This window comes from Bos grunniens, chromosome 5, assembly GCF_055505025.1.
Source record: "Bos grunniens cultivar Pamir isolate PY7600 chromosome 5, Bosgru_T2T1.0, whole genome shotgun sequence".
NCBI classification, from domain to species: Eukaryota; Metazoa; Chordata; class Mammalia; order Artiodactyla; family Bovidae; genus Bos; species Bos grunniens.
In genome coordinates, this window is record NC_141169.1 from 13,882,466 (window position 1) to 13,902,725 (window position 20,260).

The following is a 20,260-nucleotide window of genomic DNA, read 5'->3' on the forward strand; positions in this document are numbered from 1 at the left end:
ATCATTTTTAATATTAAAATTTTTTGGTTATGGCAATAAAATCAGTTATAGTATAAGCCATTTTAAGTGACTCCTGATTTATGTCAAATGTTACTGATTTTTTTGACTTGATGAAAATATTTTAAATTTTGCAGAAGCTTTTCCAACCAGAACTATCTGAGTGCTACAGCTTGCCTCTCATATGTCAAAGCTCTTATAGCTATATATATAATAACAGGTTTATTGGAGAGTCTGAGCTTTGTAGGGTAAACACTTGAAAAGGATTTATATTTTTTCTAATCATTGCTCCCAACTGTGCTATGTCAAATCTTCCTTCTCTGATGGTAGCAAATCTCTTAATGATGTCTTGGGCAAATTCTAGAACTTCTCTCAACTTTAAGTTATTAAAAAGCCTACTCTAGTTTACAACTCTAATCTCATATCCTCCCCCCATCACAATTCAGACCTGGTTTGGGGCCAAAGGACTTGGAGCGGGAAGGAAGTACAGTGGTCTGCTCTCATTTCCTTATTATCACCAGGAGTCACATGGAAGGCGATAGTGTATCGCTCTAGGCCACCTCCTCAACTTCTATCTTATGCTTTTATATTTTTAGCTGCTCTAGGAAGAGAGATAGAGGAGAGGGACAAGTTTCTTGCAGGAACAGTACTCTTTACTCTTTATTTTCAAATACCTTACTTTCCTGGTTAAGGCCAATAGATCATCAAACTCCTGGAGGAGAGATGTCAAATTATTGGCTTTCTAATGAAGTACATGGATAAGTTCCTTGGAGGGAACATCCCCACTGTAAATTTCCCTCATTTATTATTATTTATATGTACTTAACACCTAAATAGCTCAATCTGTCTTATATCCTCTTATACATGTTTGATAAATATTAAATAATTTAGCTATCTGGAGAAACTGAACCACAGTGAAACTGAGCAACTTTGCAGGACCATGTATTTAAAATAGTAATTGACAAACTTGGGATTTGAACCCAGGCAGCCTGGCTCCAATGCTGTTATTGTTTAGTCTCTACTTCCTGTCTGACTCTTGTGCGACCCCTAGACTGTAGCTGCCAGGCTCCTACTATCCATGGGATTTCCAAGGCAAGAATACTAAAGTGGGTTGCCATTTCCTTCCCAGGGGGTCTTTCCAACCCAGGGATCAAACTCAAGTCTCGTGTTTGGCAGATGGGTTCTTTACCACTGAGCCTCCAGGGAACCGCACCACCCCCTGCCCCCACAATGCTCTTAACTACTGTGTTAAGTTGCCTTCATGTGGTTGTCTCTGACTTGAGACAACAATTTATAGTAAACTGGTAATAATGGTCTGGAGCCAAAGGTTTTTTAAAAATATGATTATAGATTTTGGAGTCATCAATGTTTTTTTTGAGTTATGAGAGTAGATAAGATCTCTGAAGGGGAGGACCCAATTGGTGAAAACAATAATATTTAAAAACATGAAAGATCCCAGGGAAGAAGACTTTAAAGGGCCAGGTAGACGTGAAGATTTATTATCTACAGTACAAACCAGTAGTTGGATGTCCATTCCAATGTTGCTCTCTAAGTGGCTGTTTCTCACTTATTCAAAGAAGCTAAAATCTTGTATGGGAGGATATTGGAAAAGACATGACTCTGATTGCCTAACCCTAAGCAAAGCAAAACCTTGGAGTTTAAAAACCTACCTCCACAAAAATTGCTTATGGAAGGTGAGTCAGGGAAGAATGACTGAAGTCATTTAATCAATAATACACCTAGGAAATATCTTTGGAATTCATTTTTTCTTCTCACCACTTATTCAGTTTATTCACTTTAGTTTTATTTATATATTGGCATCTTGTACCTGATGCTAAGAGCTGACTCATTTGAAAAGACCCTGATGCTGGGAAAGATTGAGGGCAGGCGGAGAAGGGGATGACAGAGGAGATGGTTGGATGGCATCACTGACTCAATGGACATGAGTTGGAGTAAACTCTGGGAGTTGGTGATGGACTGGGAGGCCTAGTGTGCTGCAGTCCATGGGGTCGCAAAGAGTCAGACATGACAGTGATTGAACTGACCTGAACTGGCATGTTGTAACTATAACTATCTGCCTGACCTGAGTTAGCTTTGAACCCTGAAGTCACTCAAGCCAAAGATTGGAGGGTTTTAAATGGAAATGAACGGCTGCAAAATGTTCAAATATGTCCAGTGGATCCCGGATTAGGAAATGAGATTCTGTAATTAGGTCATTATGGCTTAGCAAGATCAAATTAGGGTCATTTATTTCACAGCTATACTGCATGCCTTTGTTAAAATTTTACATTTCCATATTTGATTCATTTTGCGTTTTTTTTTTCTAATGTATGACATGAAATACAGTTCCAAATTTATTTGTGTATTAATGTTTACCCAGTTTTCCCCAAACCTTTTATAGAATGAGCTATTTTTTTTCTTTCCTAACTTTAGATACAAACATTTTCACATATTATAATATTATGTACATGTTTGTATGTATATTTCTATATGTTTTCTTCTATTCCAATAGTCTACTAATGTACTATCTTGTTTTATTTATGAAAGCTTTATATTTTATTTTAATGGGCTAATGGCCTCCATTGACCTTGTTTTTATTAAAGAATTTTCCTGGTTATTCACATTTATTTTCCATCTGAGCTTTGAGACAGCGTGTTTAGTTAAAAGCATTTTTTTTAATTAACATCACATTACATTATAAATTGTTTGAATCTTCTTTCTTCATGAGTATTTTACAGTTTCTAGTCAAAAACAATATTTATTCATTTCTGGTTAAGTTTATTTATAGGTACTGTACCTCTTTTGTATTCTTACAAGTGGGATCTTTTCTTCTACTATAAATTTATCTTTTTACTTTACTGGTTGCTGTTAGTAGTGTTTAATTAAATTGCTGATGTTTTTATGGATTAATAACTGTCCAATATGGCTCAAACTATTTTATTTGAATGCTTATTTATGAATATTCTGTTTTATGCCATACTATGTTGAGTTATTTTATTTCCTTCAGAATAATTTTTGTTGATTCACTTCTATTTTACAGGTATTTAAACATATCGTCTGTAAAGAGGCCACTTTATTTCTTTTTTTTTAATTTCTAAATCTTATATCTAGTTTATCTTTTATCAAAATATTTTCACAAGTAGCTAAAGTGTTAGATACTAATGTGACAGAGGACAGCCTTATCTTGTCCTTGACTTTGCTAGGGCAAATATTTATTGCTTCTCTATTAAGCCTCTTGAACTAAGAATAAGTATATTTTAACATTTTAAGACAATATCTATAATATAAAATATTAAATATTTTTATATTTAATTAATATCTATGGATAATATTGTGATATTTCTCCTTAGGCTTATTAATATGTTAAATTATATTAATAACTTAGATAATGTTGAACAATACTTCTATCTAGAATAAAATCTCTTGAAAAATGACATTTTACTCATATAATGATCAGAATTCTATTTGCAAAATTTGTATAATAAATGTCTCATAATTCATAAATGATCTTACTATTTTTATACAGTTCTTGACAGGTTTAGTGCAGTACTTAGTAATTTTATGGTTGCTTTGAAAAAAAGAATTCAGGGTTTTTACTTTTTTTTTTAACATATGGTGCATGCATGCATGCTAAGTTGCTTTAGTCATGCCTGATTCTGTGCAGGCCTATAGACTGCAGCCTGCCAGGCTCCTCTGTCCATAGGATACTCCAAGCAAGAATACTGGAGTGGGTTACCATGCCCTTCTTCAGGGAGACTTCTTGACCCAGATTGAACCCGCATCTCTTATGTCTACTTGCACTGGCAAGCGTCTTCTTTATCAGTAGCACCACATGATTAGAGTTTAAATAGCTTTGAAATGATCTATTTGTGAAGGATTTTATATATTTTTCATGTAAAATGATCTAGTTCAGTTCAGTCACTCAGTCATGTCGGACTCTGCCACTCTATGGACTGCAACACACCAGGCTTCACTGTCCATCACCAGCTCCTGGAGTTTACTCAAACTCATATCCATCGAGTTGGTGATGCCATCCAACCACCACATCCTCTGCTGTCCCCTTCTCCTTCTGCCTTCAATCTTTCCCAGCCTCAGATCTTTTCCAATGAGTCAGTTCTTTGCATCACATGGCCAATCTTTCCCAGCCTCAGATCTTTTCCAATGAGTCAGTTCTTTGCATCAGAGCTTCAGCTTCAGCATCAGTCCTTCCAATGAATATTCAGGACTGATCTCCTTTAGGATGGACTGGTTGGATCTCCTTGCAGTCCATGGAACTCTCAAGAGTCTTCTCCAACACCATAGTTCAAAAGCATCAATTCTTTGGTGCTCAGCCTTCTTTACAGTCCAGCTCTCACATCCATACATGACTATTGGAAAAACCATAGCTTTTTTTTTTTTTTTTTGCATGTTGATGTACGGCAAAACCAAAACCATAGCTTTGACTAGACAGACCTTTGTTGGAAAAGTAATATCTCTAATTTTTAATAAGCTGTCTCTAGGTTGGTCATAGCTTTTCTTCCAAGGAGCAAGTGTTTTTTAATGTCATGGCTGCAGTCACCATTTGCAGTGATTTTGGAGCCGAAGAAAAAACAGTCTGTCACTGTTTCCATTGTTTCCCCATCTATTTGCCATGAAGTGATGGGACTGGATGCCATGATCTTCATTTTTTGAATGCTGGGTTTTAAGCCAGCTTTTTCACTCTCCTCTTTCACTTTGATTGAGAGGCTCTTTAGTTCCTTAATAAGAACCCCATGAACAGTATGAAAATGATCTATGCCTAGTGCTTTTAGAGAGAGATCTTAGTTTACAAACATTATTTCTTCTGTGGGAATTGACATATTTAGATTTTGGTTGCAAATTCAGTTTCCATTTTTTTAGAAAAAATTTTGTTTATCCCATTGTTTTTGTTTTTCTTCATTTCTCAGTTTTTAATTTGACATTTTTAAATTTTAGGGATTTTTTCCATAATTTTTTTTCATGACTAGGTTGGTTATTAATTTAATGCCTGTATAGTTATTTTGAAAACTAGATTTGAATTTTGCTATTATTTTCAGATTTATAAATAACTTCTGTTTTTATCATTAATAATTATTCCCTGTTTTCCTTTAGCTTAATTTGTGATTTGTTTTCTAATATTTTCAATCAGATAGTTTGTTTTCATTATTTTTATTGACACAAAATTTGTAGCTATGAATTATCTTAATACAGTGTTAGGTATATTCTATAGATTTCAATAGGGAATGTTTGCATTTAAATATTTTCTAGATTTTAAAACATGTTTTAAAATCAAACATGATTTGATTTACTTCTTTAGTAGAAGATTGTTTAAGGAAAAATTTATTTATTTTGATTTGGTAAGATATTTGGGTTTTTAAAATTTTTAAGTTTCCTTTAATCAGATAATGATATTGGTACAATATTTATATTTTAGGATCTATGAAACTTTTTTGTAGTTAAGATTCTAGTCATGTTTATTGTTTTATGAGCACTAGGGAACATTTTTACATGTCAAGTTCTATATATTTCAATGTAGTCTGTCTCATTCTGTTAGGTCTTTACTTTTGATTATTTTTCCCATTGGTATTATTTACTGTGTTGACTTACCTGTCTGGACTAAAGAAATAAATTGTTTCCTCATACTAGGGGTTTTCTAATACTCCTTTTTCTTCTATAGTTTTGCTTTATAATATTGACATTTTTATTCTTAGTACATAAATACTCCATTATAACTTCATTTTTAATAGCTGTCATTTAATTATATATTTAAAAGTATAAAATGTGTGATTTGATATCCATTTACATTATATAATGTTTATCAATATCAAAGTGATTAATACTTTCATCACCTCATACAGGTAACATGTTTTGTGTTTGATAAGAAAAATTAAGATCTCCTCTCAGCGACTTTCAAGTATAAGTATTGTTAAGTACAGTCACCTTGGGCTTCGCAGGCGGTGCAGTAGTAAAGAATCTGAGTGAAAATGCAGAAGATGCCAGAGATGTGGGTTTGATCCCTGGGTTGGGAAAATCCTCTGGAATAGGAAATGGCAACCCATTCCAGTATTCTTGCCCAGAGAACTCTATGGACAGAAGAACCTGGCATACTACAGTTCGTGGGAACCTAAAGAGTTGGACACAGTGGAGGCACTGAGCATACATACATAGTCACCATCAGTTCAGTTCAGTTCAGTTGCTCAGTTGTGTCTGACTCTTTGCAACCCCTTGGACTGCAGCACGCCAGGCTTCCCTGTCTACCACCAACTCCCAGAGCTTACTCACACTCATGTCCATCGAGTTGGTGATGCCATCCAACCATCTCATCCTCTGTCATTCACTTCTCCTCCTGGCTTCAATCTTTCCCAGCATGAGGGTCTTTTCAAATGAGTCAGCTCTTCGCATCAGGTGGCCAAAGTATTGGAGTTTCAGCCTCAGCATCAGTCGTTCCAATGAATATTCAGGACTGATTTCCTTTAGGATTGACTGGTTGTGTTTCCTTGCAGTCTAAGGGACTCTCTAGAGTCTTCTCCAACACCACAGTTCAAAAGCATCAATTCTTAGGCATTCAACTTTCTTTTTTTTTTTTTTTAATTTGATTTTATTTTTAAACTTTACAATATTGTATTAGTTTTGCCAAATATCGAAATGAATCCGCCACAGGTATACCTGCGTTCCCCATCCTGAACCCTCCTCCCTCCTCCCTCCCCATACCCTCCCTCTGGGTCGTCCCAGTGCACCAGCCCCAAGCATCCAGTACCGTGCATCGAACCTGGACTGGCAACTCGTTTCATACATGGTATTATACATGTTTCAATGCTATTCTCCCAAATCTCCCCACCCTCTCCCTCTCCCACAGAGTCCATAAGACTGATCTATACATCGGTGTCTCTTTTGCTGTCTCATACACAGGGTTATTGTTACCATCTTTCTAAATTCCATATATATGCGTTAGTATACTGTATTGGTATTTTTCTTTCTGGCTTACTTCACTCTGTATAATAGGTTCCAGTTTCATCCATCTCATTATAGTCACAATACCCTACCTTAGATTCTCAGGACTTATTCTTCTTAAAACTGAATGTTTTTATCCTTTGACTTGCATCTCCCAGTTTCCCCTTCCCTCAGCTGCTGATTCTCTCCTCTGTTTCTATGAAATTAACTTTTATTTGTTTTTATTTTCCACATATAAATGTTACCATGTATTATTTGTCTTTCTTTTGGTGGTTTATTTACTTAGCATAATTGCCTCTAGGTTTACCCATATTGATGCAAATGGGAGTATTTCCTTTTTTAAAAAATGTCCAATTACTATTCCATGTGTATAGGTACCACAATTTCTTTATCAGTTCATCTGTTTAAGAGCATTAAGATTATTTCCATATCTTGGCTATGTAAATGGTACTGCAATGAATATGAGAGATATTTTGAGATTGTTATTTCATTTCTTTTAGATATATTCACAGGATGGGAATTATTGGATTATATGTTAATTGTATTTTTAATTTTTTTAGGACGCACCATATTGTCTTCCATAATGGCTACTTAATTAAATTCCCACCAACCAGGTATATGGAATCCTTTTTCATATTCTTATCTTATTTCATAATTTTGACTATGCTGCTGCTGCTGCTGCTAAGTCGCTTCAGTCGTGTCTGACTCTGTTCGACCCAATGGACGGCAGCCCACCAGGCTCCCCTGTCCCTGGGATTTTCCAGGCAAGAACACTGGAGTGGGTTGCCATTTCCTTCTCCAATGCATGAAAATGAAAAGTGAAAGTGAAGTCGCTCAGTTGTATCCAACTCTTCGCGACTCCATGGACTGCAGCCTACCAGGCTCCTCCATCCATGGGATTTTCCAGGCAAGAGTACTGGAGTGGGGTGCTATTGCCTTCTCCGAATTTTGACTATAGCCAGTCTGAAAGTGAGTCACTCAGTTGTGTCCAACTCTTTTGCAACCCCATGAACTACACTAGTCTATGGAATTCTCTAGGCTGGAATACTGAAGTGGGCAACCTTTCCCTTCTCCAGGTGAATCTTCCCAACCCAGGGATTGAACCCAGGTCTCCTGCATTGCAGGTGGATTCTTTACCAGCTGAGCCATCAGGGAAGCCCAAGAATACTGGAGTAGATAGCCTATCCCTTCTCCTGGATCTTCCTGACCCAGGAATCCAACCAGGGTCTCCTGCAAATAAATGTTAAATGATAAGTATTTGTGGGTTTTGACTTGTGTTTCCCTGGTATTAGTGATGTTGAGTATATTTTCATGTACTTATTAGTCATTTTTATGTCTTCTTTGGAAAATTGCCTTTTCAGGTATTCAGGTCCTTTGCCTATTTTTTTAAATTAGATTAATTGACTTTTCACTATTGAGTTCTTATATAATTTGGCTGTTTATACATTATCATATATAGGACTTGCAAATATTTTCCCCCTATTCCATAGGTTGTCTTTTCTTTTTGTTGATATTTTCCTTAACTGTGCAGAAGCTTCTGAGTTTGATGTACTTCTAATTAGCTATTTTAGCTTTTGTTGCCTGTGCTTTGTCTTATCCAAGAAATCATTTGGAAGATTGATGTCAGTGACCTGTTTCCTTGTGATTTTTTCTAGGAGTTTTATGGTTTCAGGTCTTACGTTCAAGTCTTTAATCTATTTTGAATTAATTTTTTAAAGTAGTGTAATATAGGAGTCCAGTTTCATTCTTTTGCACATGAATATTGTTTCCCCGCCACAATTTATTGAAGACACTATCCTTTACCCATTGTGCATTTTTGGTATCATTGTCAAAAATCAGTTGACTGTATATGTGTAGGGTTAATTCTGAGCTTCTTGCTTGTTCCACTTGTCCGTATACCTGTTCTTAGGCCAATAGCATACTGTTGTGAATACTATAAACTTGTAATATAGTTTGAAATCAGGAAGTGGGGTGCCTCAAGCTTTGTTCTGTTTTGTCAAGATTGCTTTGACTATTCAAGTTCTTTTGGAGTTCCACAAAAATTTTAGGATTCTTTGTTTTAATTTTGTGGAAAATGCATTGGGATTTTGATAGGAAGTTCACTGATTGTGTAGATTGTTTTGGGTCATATAGAAATATAATATTTTAATAATACTTATTCTTCTAGGTGAAAGGCATAGAATATCTTTACATTTATTTGTGTTTTCTTTAATTTCCTTTATCAATAACATAGTTTTCAGTGTACAAATCTTTCACCTACTTGATTAACTTATTCCTAAGTGTTTTATTGTTTTTGATGTGATTGCTTTCTTAATTTCTCTTTTACATAGTTCATTGTTAGCGAATAGAAGTGCAATTTTTGTATGCTATTTTTGTATCCTACAACTTCATTAATTTTTTATTAGTTCTAAAAGTTTTTGATGGAATATTTAAAGTTTTCTATATATAGTACTATATCATCTACAAAGAGGGATAATTTTGCTTCTTTCTTTTTGATTTGGATGCTTTTTACCTTATTCTTGCCGAATTACTGGGGCTAGAATTCCAGTACTGTGTTAACTGAAGTGCTGAGAGTAAGCATTCTTGCCTTCATACTGATCTCAGAGGAAAGGCTTCTAACTTTCACCACTGAGTGTGATATTAGCTGTAGTCTTTATTGTGGCCTTTATTATATTGAGATACATTCCTTAAGACTGCTGAACTTTAGCAAGTTTTTTATATCTGTTGAAACAATCATATGAATTTGATCCATTCTTCTGTTAATGTGGTGTATAACATTTAATGATTTGAGTGTGTTGAACCATCCTTGCATTCAAGAGATATGTCGCATTTCATCATGGTTTTTATTAATAGGTGGCTTTGAACTCAGTTTACTAGTATTTTGTTGACAGTGTTTGCATTTGTGTTCCTCAGAGATATGATCGGTTATGTTTTTTTCTTGTACTTTCTTTGTCTGCTTTTAGTGTAAGCATAACGTGGTCTCAAGTGTCCCTCTTCTCTTTTGTGGGAGAATTTGAGATGGATTGATATTAATTCCTTTTTAAAGGCCTAGCAGAATTCACTAGTAAAGCTGTCTTGTCCTGAACTTGTTTTTGTTTTTTTTCAGAGTACTTTGATTGCTGATTCCATCTCCTTACTAGAAATTGGTTTGTTCAGACTATTTTTTTCATGGTTCAGTTTCATAGGTTGCATACTTCTAGGAATTTGTCCATTTCTCTATTTGTCTAAAATATTGGCATATAATTGTTCATAGCAGTCTTTTAGATCCTTTAATATCTGTGGTAACAGTAGTTGTGTCTTTTTCTAATTTTGAGTCTTTTTATCTTGATAAATATAGCTAAATATTTGCCAATTTTGTTTATCTTTTTAAAAAAGAATTCCCAGGTTCATTGATATTTTCTACTGTCTTTAGTCTCTATTTCATTTATCTCCACTCTGTTCTTTATTTCCTTCCTCCTACTAACTATAGTCTTAGTTTGTTATTCATTTTGTGGTTTTTGAGGTATAAAATTAGATTATTTGAGATCTTTCTTGGGCTTTTCTGGTAGCTCAGCTGATAAAGAGTCTGCCTGCAATGCAGGACACCCTGGTTTGATTCCTGGGTCAGGAAGATCCCCTGGAGAAGGAACGGGCTATCCATTCCAGTATTCTTGGGCTTCCCCAGTGGCTCAGATGGTAAAGAAACTGCCTGCATTGTAGGAGACCTGGGTTCGACCCCTGGGTTGGGAAGAACCCCTGGAGGAGGACATGGCAACCCAGTCCAGTATTCTTGCCTGGAGAATCCCCATGGACAGAGGAGCTTGGTGGGCTACCGTCCATTGGGTCACAAAGAGTCAGACATGACTGAGTGGCTAAGCACACACACAGATCTTTCTTGTTTCTTACTGTAGATTTTTATTGCTATAAATTTCTATTCAGAACTACTTTTACTGCCTTCCATAAATTTTGATATGTATTTTCATTTTTTCAGGATTTTCTTTTTTTCTTTCTCTTTTGATTTCTTTTTTGACTATTGGTTATTTAGTTAGTTGCATTTTGCTTAATATTTGTGAATTTTCCAGTTTTCTTATTATAATTGATTTTTAGTTTAATATCATTGTGATCTGAAGAGATGCTTGATATGATTTCAACCTTCTTAAATTTACTATGACCTTGTTTTTGTGGCCCCACATATGATTTATCCTGGAGACTATTCCATGTGCACTTGAGAAGAATGTGTATTTTATTGCCTTTGGAGGGAATGTTTTCTAGATGTCTGTTAAAGCCATCTGTTCTAACACTTAGTCTATGTCCAATATTTTGTTATCCTTTTTCTGCCTGGATGGTCATTCACTGGTTAAGGGGTTGGGGAATATTAAAGTTCCTTACAATTATTCTACTGATGTCTATTTCTCCTGTAAGGCATGTAATATTTGCTTTATATATTTGGTTCTTATATGTTGGGTGCATAAATATTTATAAATAATATATGCTGTTGTTGAAATGGCACCTTTATCATTATATAAGAACCTTATGTGTGTCTTATTACCATATTTGTCTTTTAAGTCTCTTTTGTCTGCTGTAATGGCCCCAGCTTTCTTTTGGTTCCCATCTGTACAGAATATCTTTCTTTATCCCTTTACTTTCAGTCTGTGTGTGTGCTTACATCTGAAGTGAGTCTCTTGTAGACAGGACTAGTTGGGTCTTGTTTTTTATATGTCCATTCAGCCACTCTGTGTCTTTCTATTTGAGAATTTAGCCATTTACACTTTAACTAATTCTTGTTAGATATGGACTGATTCCCTGGAGAAGGAAAGGGCAACTGACTCCAGTATTCTTGCCTGGAAAAACCCATGGACAGAGGAGCCTGGCAGACTACAGTCCATGGGGTTGCAGAAAGTTGGACATGACTGAAACAGCTTAGCACACATGCTTAGACTGTTATTTCTTTAACTTTGTATATCTACTATACTTTTTGTTTTGTGGTCACCATGAGGCTTACACAAACTGTCTTAGGGTTGTAACATTATATTTTAAGTTGATAACAACGTACACTCAAACATATTCTAGAAATACATTTTTATTCCTGCTCTCCTGTTTATGTTTTTGATATCACAATTTACATCTTTTTATTTTGCATTCATTGATAACCTATTATAATAATAGTTATTTTTACTTTTGTCTTTTTTTTGCCCTAATTTTTGGCTATGCTAGGTCTTCACTGCTGTGCAGGCTTTTCTCTAGTCAAGGCAAGTAGGAGCTACTCTTCATTGTGATGTACCAGCTTCTCATTGTGGTGGCTTCTCTTATCGTGGAGCATGGACTCTAGGGCTCAGGGCTTCCGTAGTTGCAGTTCCCAGGCTCTAGAACACAGGCTTAGTAGGTGTGTGGTGCGTAGGCGTAGTTGCTCCACAGCATGTTCACGTCCATGTTCCTGGACCGGTGAACAAACCCATGTCTGATTAAACCCATGTCTGACAATGGCAGGCAGATTCTTTACCACTGAGCCACCAGGGAAGCCCCTGCTTTTGTCTTTTAACCTTCATATAGATATATATTATTAGTCACCACCATCACATCATTATAGTTTTTTCTGAATTTAATTATGTCACCTATCAGTTTGCACTTTAATACGTTTTACTGTTACTAATTACTATCTTGTTATTTCAGCTTTAAAAAAAAAAACTCTTTTATATTTCTTAAAAGTCTAGGCTAGTCATGAAGACTTCTTCAGCTTTCAATTATGTGAAAAATTCATTATTTCTTCATTCTTGAATGACAGCTTTACCAATGACAGCTTTATTCTTGGCTGGTAGTTTTTCTTTTTTCCTTTCAGAAATTTGAATATATCACGCCATTCTCTTCTGGTCTGCAAATTTCTGCTGAAAAATATGCTCAGAGTCTCATGGTTTCCTTGCACTTAAAGTTATTTTTCTCTTGCTGTTTTCAACATTCTCTTCTTGTCTTTAACTTTAGAGATTTTAATTATAAAATATCTTAGTCTGAGGGCCTTTGGATTCATCTTATTTGGAATCTATGGGCTTCCTGGATCTGGGTGTCTATTTCCTTCCCTGGGTTAGGAGAGTTTTTCATCCATTATTTCTTCCAATAAGCTTTCTATCCCTTTTCTCTCTCCCTTTGCTTTCTTGAATCCATATAACATGAATATTGATTCTCTTTATATTGTCTTTTAAATCCTTTAAGCTATCTTCATCCTTTTTTTCATTCCTTTTACTTTTTGCTCCTCCAATTTGCTCTTTTCTCGAGTTCAGTAACCCTTTATACTGCTTCATTTAATTTACTCTTGAACCCCTCTGCTGAATTTTTGAGGTCAGTTATTCTGCAACATCGTAATTTCTGTTTGGTACAGAAATCTTAAATTTTCTCTTGGTTGAAATTCTCACGTTTTTCATGCATTGTTCTAACCTTAGTGATCATCTTTATAATCATTATTTTGAACTCTTTTTCAGGTAAATCACACGTATTCATATTTCACTTATTTTATAACATTTCAAATGTTTTATATTATTCTTTTTATATTTATAAATATATTTATATTATTTATATAAATAATATATATAAATAAAGAATATATTTATATTCTTCTTTTTTATATTATTCTTTTATTTGGAACATATTCTGTTGTTTTTTCATTTTTGTGGATTTTCTGTGAATTAGATAAAATAGTCATCTCTCTCACTCTTGAATGAGTGCCCCTGTGTAGGAAATAAGTCTTATTATTGAATTCTAGCTTCATTCTTGGTTGTCTCTGAAACCTTGAATTGTTCAAGCATACTTCTTTTCTCTCAGTGATTCTTATGGTTGACTGTGTTCCAAGACTGCTCAGCCACCCAAGGGGCAACGTCTCCGTCAATACGTAGATGCAGGCTTATTGAAACTCAGACCCTCAGACAGCAGATTCTGTAGTATGCAAATAGCCTTTTCAGGAAAAGACTGAGGAGATCTCTCTTTCAGGAGATTAGCTTTTCCACCTGCTCCAGCTACATGGAGCCTAAGGGAAAACCCAGTTAAGAAGTGTTTTTTTTTATTTGCTACAACCCCATTGAACCCATGAATACAAGTCCTGTTGGCCACCAGAGCCAGACAATCAAAGTCTGCCTAATTTGGATGGCCGCCAGAAAAGCTGAGGTGCCAGACATGTGCACAAACTCCTTTCAAAGAGACACCTGCAATCTGGTATGGGGCAGAGGGACAACACAAAAATGACATCTGCTGGCCTTCTTGGTCTCTAGGCAGGATTTTAATCAGCTCCTAGATGTGTGATAAATTAGAAGTCTGCCCTGAGTCTATAGCTTTTAAAGTCAGCAAAACAGGCTTCTTTTACAAGAGGTCTTGGCATGTGGGACTCAAAAATGTACCCCCATTGGCTGCCAGAATTAGGTGATGAAGGGATGCGTACTCTGAGCAACAACCATAAAAGCTAAGGCATCAGACCTGTACACACTTCTCTCTGGCTATGTGGAGTATGACAGAGAAAAAGTATGAAGTTGGAAGCTGCTGGCTTCTCCTGCCTCTGGAGAGTACTGTAATCAGCCCTTTGTTATTGTTCAGTCACTAAGTCATGTCCAACTTTTTGTGACCCATGGACTGCAGCACGCCAGGCTTCCATGCCCTTCACTATCTCCTTGAGTTTGCTCAAACTCATGTCCATTAAGTCAGTGATGCCATCCGTCCATCTCATCCTCTGTTGTCCCCTTTTCCCCTTGCTTTCAGTTTTTCCCAGCATCACGGTCTTTTCCAGTGAGTCAGTTCTTTACATCAGGTTGGCAAAGTATTGGAGCTTCAGCTTCAGCACAAGTCCTTCCAAACAATATTCAGAGTTGATTTCCTTTAAGATTGACAGGTTTGATCTCCTTGCTGTACAAGGGACTCTCAAGAGTCTTCTCCAATATCACACTTCAGAAGCATCTGTTCTTTGGAACTCAGCTTCCGGACTATAAAGTCCAACTCTCAAATCCATATATAACTAATGAAAAAACCATAGCTTTGACTCTACGGACCTTTGTTGGCAAAGTGATGTTTCTGATTTTTCACATGCTGTCTAGGTTTTTCATGGCTTTCCTTCCAAGGAGCAAGTGTCTTTTAATTGTGGCTACAGTCACCATCTGCAGTGATTTTAGAGCCCAAGAAAATGAAATCTGACACTGTTTCTAATTTTTCCCCATCTATATGCCATGAAGTGATGGGGCCAGATGCCATGATCTTCATTTTTTGAATGTTTCACTCTCCTCTTTCACCTTCATCAAGAAGCTCTTTAATTCCTCTTCACTGTGGTTAAACTAGAAGCCTACTCCTCAGACTTCAGCTTTTAAGATAAGAAATTAGGCTTCTTTCAAAAGAAAGACTGGGCATTTCAGTCTTCTGCTTCTCACTGAACACTGGGGGGTGGAAATCATGGTGAATCCTTGGAAGTTTTTTAAGAACTTTTTATTAGTTCACTATAACATTATTATCTCATGGATCTTCTGATCTAGATGTTTTGGGGTCCTGTCTATGAGGTAGAAGACTTAAAAAAGATGGGGAGTCAGAAGAGTGGTCCAAATCCTTCCCTTCTCAGGGAGAAGCTGGGAGTTATAATTTCCTTACCAGTTATGTGTCTCAGCCTCTTTTACCCATTTCAGTGTTTTTTCTTTTTGTTGTTGTTGTTTTCTCATTCACCTGAGTGGCTGAGCTACTTTGGATTTCTTTCAGAGGTAGTCGTTCCATAGTTAACTGTAAATTCAGCATGCCCATGGGAGGAGGTGATTTCAGGACCATCCTCTGTCAATATTTTGAAGAGAAAACCATTCCTTTTCATTATTATTTCCGCCCCCCAACCAGAGATCTGATCAGAGATTTTTCTCTGTCTAGAGATCTATCCTCAATTTTGCAGTTTTTCCTTCTGTCTGATTGAGCTTGCTATTGAAGCTGTCTGTTGTATTTTTAACTTTATGCCTTGTATTCTTGAAGTCAAATAAAATTTTTTATGATTTCTCTGTTGAATCTCTTATTTTGTTCATGCATTGTTTGTCTGAGTTCATTGAGTTGTCTGTGTTCTCTTGAATTTCACTGGACTTCCTCAACATAATAATTTTGAACTCTTTTTCAGATAGCTCATAGGTCTCCATTCTTTTGGTGCTCAATTACTGAAAAGTATTGTCTTTCTTGGTAGTGTCATGTTTTTTCTTTATTGTGTATTTCTGTGCATTGATGTCTGTGCATTTGAGGGAGCAGTCTTCTCTTTCAGTCTTCTCAAACTGGCTTCACTTTGGAAAGATTTGCAAATGATGGTGACTGTGAGGGTGCTAGGAGGAGTGATTATTTTCCTGGGAAGGCACCGTGGTGAAGTTTCTGCAGCTCTGTCTATTGAGGGCAGCATCAGCAAAGACTATGGGCTCTTTTGTGGTCAAGACTGTGGACTTTCTGTGGCTGGCATTAGTGGCTCATGTTGTTATGGTCCTCAGAAGTTAAGTCTTCTGGTGTCTTCCTATTCTCCATTTTTGCCCTTGAAAAGAAATTCTAACTGATTTAGTCCTTCTTAAGGGCAGATTTGACAGACTGGCACTCAAGAGCAGCAGCAAAGCCAGGGTCCCCAAACCAGGTACTTGCAAAACTGTAAGAGTTCCTTGGTCCTGGAGCATGGATACACTACTGTGACTGTCTGAAGTGCAAGAGTAGACAGATCTACTGTGGGATTGGATTCTTGGTCTATGGGGCTTGCTGAAGTGATGCAGGTCCCAGAGGCAGGACATAGAAGTAGCATGGGTTCTTGGATAACAAGATGAAAAGCAGTGTTTCGGGCCCAGTGGGCAAGGTGTAAGAGCATGGTGGGTCCAAGTCCCAACTCTGGCACTAGGGGACATGGAACAGAGGAGAAGCAGTGAGACTCTGGTAATGGCAGGTCAATGGCATCAATTAGAGCCCTGGAGTCTGGGACAAAGCGCTGCTGCAGTGCAGCCTGTGATGTGCGTCAGAACTCTGGCTTAAGACCCAGGGGAGGGATGCAGAGCAGGGAAATCTTAGGCCTAGTAATGGCCCATCAGAGTCACAATTTGAGACCTGGGAGATGGGCATAGAGAAACATCTGTTGTCTTATGGATGATGAGGCGCTGTGGCATCCTGTTATTGGAGAAGAGAGCACAGCAGTGACTAGTGCACCTGTAGGCAGATCTACCTACAGAGAGAGCTCCAGCCCCCAGAAGTGGAAGAGAAAAAAAATACAAAAACAATGGGGATTCTGGGCAGCTCTGTCAGCTGGGTTTAGTGTTGCAGAAGACTGGGTTTCTTGATCACAAAAGCTACAAATGTCCATGGTGATGAGGCTTGCTGGGGTTCACAGCTTTCTGCTCTTTACCCTATGAAGTGAGCTCCCTTGGAGTGGATCCCTCTTGGCACAAAAGTGCTCTGGACAAGGGGAAAATAACACATATAAAAACTTCCTATTCTTTTCCATGTGGCTATTCTTGGTTTATAAGCTTTGCAGGATGACTGTTGCTACTGCTTTGTAGTCCAGAGATTTCCTAGAACTATTTTCATCAGGCTGTAGTTGTTTATTATTTATTTTTTTTATTTTTGTAGGGGAGATGAATGTTGGAACCTCTTAGCCCTCTATCTTTCTTGAATTTGAATCTGTTTTATAAGCCCCTAATCCTCTGTTTGTTTGTTTTAAATAGCATTATAAAATACTGCACTTATTTTCTTTTAAATCTCTAAATTACTTTGTTTCATAGGTTTTCTTTTTATATGTTTAGATTTTGCCTTTTAAATTTCCAAGCCTAAAATCTCTCAATCCTTCCTTCTCTCTCCCTCCTACTCTTTCTTCCTTCCCCATTTCCCTCCCTCTCTCCCTCCCCATACAAACATATACCTATGTCTCTCTCTCCTTCCTCTAGCTCATTTGGATTTTAAAGTCTTCAGTTGAGTTCACTTAAAATTTTAAGACAAATAAACACTTTAAAAAATATTTTCTCTACTTTAAGATTTTATAAAATAAAAGTGTTAAAGATGATTTGATTTCTAAGGAGTAGAAAAAAGGTTGTTTGGTAGATTTAGAGAAAAACATTCATTCATTTATCCACTGAATATATATATATATATATATATATATATATATATATATATATATAGTTCACAGTGCCCTTACTGAAAAATATAAAAGAATGCCTGTTCTGTAGAGAAGCTGATTTTTTCTTAAAGAACACACTGTGGACCAACTGATTAAGTAAACTGTGTAGTTAGTCTATGGCTAAAACCTGGTATGGAACAAAAATAGAGTGTGGTAAGAGCCTATGAATGAGTTTGTTGTTGTTGTTCAGTTGTTGAGTCCTGTTTGAATCTTTGTGCCCACATGGACTGCAGCATTCCAGGCTCCTCTGTCCTCTACTAACTACCAGAGTTTGCTCACACTCATGTCCATTGAGTTCGTGATGCTATCTAACCATCTCACCCTCTGATACCGCCTTCTCCTTTCGCCTTCAGTCTTTCTCAGGGACCTTTCCAATGAGTTGGCTCTTTGCCTCAGGTGGCCAAAGTATTGGAACTTTAGCATCAGTCCTTCCAATGAATATTCAGGACTGATTTCCTTAAAGATTGACTGGTTTGATCTCATTGCAGTCCAAGAGACCCTCAAGAGGCTTCTCCAACACCACAGTTCAAAAGCGTCAATTTTTTGGCACTAAGCTTTCTTTATAGTCCAACTCTCACATCCATACATGACCACTGGAAATACCATAGCTTTGACTAGATGGACCTTTGTTGACAAAGTGATGTCTCTGCTTTTTAATATGCTGTCTAGGTTTGTCATAGCTTTCCTTCCACGAAGTGTCTTTTAATTTCATGGCTGCAATCACAGTATGCAGTGATTTTGAAACTCAAGAAAATAAAAATCTTTCACTGTTTCCTGTATTTCCCCTTCTATTTGCCATGAAGTGATGGGACCAGATGCTATAATCTTAGTTTTTTGAATGTTGAGTTTCAAGACAGTTTTTTCACTCTCCTCTTTCTCCCTAATCAAGAGGCTCTTTAGTTCCTCTTTAATTTCTGCCATTAGAACAGTATCATTTGCATATCGGAGATTGTTGATATTTCTCCCAGCAATCTTGATTACAGCTTGTGATTCATTCAGCCCTGCATTTCACATGATATACTCTGCGTAGAAGTCAAATAAGCAGGGTGACAGTATACAGCTTGTTGTACTCCTTTGTCAATTTGGAACCAGTAGGTTGTTCCGTGTCTGGTTCTAACTGTTGTTTATTGACCCAAATACAGGTTTCTTAGGAGACAGGTAAGGTTGTCTGTTATTCCTGTCTCTTTAAGAATTTTCCACAGTTTGTTGTGATCCACACAGTTAAAAGCTTTAGCATAGTCAATGAAGCAAGAAGTAGATATTTTTCTGAAACTCCCATACTTTCTTCATGATACAACAAATAATGGTAATTTGATCTCTGGTTCCTCTGCCTTTTCAAAACCCAGCTTGCACATCTGGAAGTTCTTGATTCATGTACTACTGAAGCCTAGCTTGAAGGATTTTGGATATAACCTTGATAGTGTGTTAAATGAATGTAACTGTATAGTAGTTTGAACATTCTTTGCCCTTACCCTTCTTTGGTATTAGAATGGAAACTGACCTTTTCCTTTCCTGTGGCCACTACTGAGTTTTCCAAATTTGCTGACCTATTGAATGCAGCACTTTAACGGCATCATCTTTTAGGATTTGAAATAGCTCAGCTGCAGTTCCATTACTTCCACTAGATTTGTTTGCAGTAATGCTTCCTAAGGCACTCTTGACTTCACACTCCAGTATGTCTGGCTCTAGGTGAGGGTCCACACCATTGTGGTTATTCTGATCGTTAAGACCTTTCTTGTATTCTTCCTCTGTATTCTTGCCACCTATTCTAATCTATTGTGCTTTCATTCGGTCCTTACCATTTCTGTCCTTTATGGTGCCCATCCTCGCATGAAATACTCTCTTGATCACTCCAGTTTTCTTGAAGAGATTGCTAGTCTTTCCCATTCTATTGTTTTCTTCTATTTCTTTGCACTGTTCATTTAAGAAGTCCCTCTTATCTCTCTTTGCTATTCTCTGGAACTCTGCATTCAGTTGGGTATATCTTTCCCTTTCTCCCTTGCCTTTTGCTTCTCTTGTTTCGTCAGTGATCTGTAAAGCCTCCTCAGACAACCACTTTGCCTTCTTGCATTTTTTCTTTGGGATGATTTTGGTCACCGTCCCCTGTAGAGTGTTATGGACTTCAGTCCGTAGTTCTTCAGGCACTTTTTCTTTTTGCCAGATCTAATCCCTTGAATCTATTTGTCACCTCCATCATATAATCATAAGGGA

At 36.8% G+C, this 20,260-nt stretch overlaps 1 long non-coding RNA gene across 18 annotated transcripts in view; it reads left to right on the plus strand.

Moving 5' to 3' along the window:
• LOC147371336 (uncharacterized) overlaps positions 1-20,260 on the plus strand; it is a 261,709-nt gene that overhangs the window by 181,046 nt on the left and 60,403 nt on the right. For 6 of the 18 annotated variants that reach the window (XR_015163478.1, XR_015163477.1, XR_015163480.1 and 3 more), the window contains exon 2: positions 7,506-7,559. The exons of 11 other annotated variants lie outside the window; for them this stretch is intronic. This is a non-coding gene — a long non-coding RNA (uncharacterized LOC147371336). Of the gene's footprint in view, positions 1-7,505; positions 7,560-8,021; positions 8,205-20,260 lie in introns of those variants that run through there. One more of the 18 variants, XR_015163487.1, reaches the window with a different exon arrangement.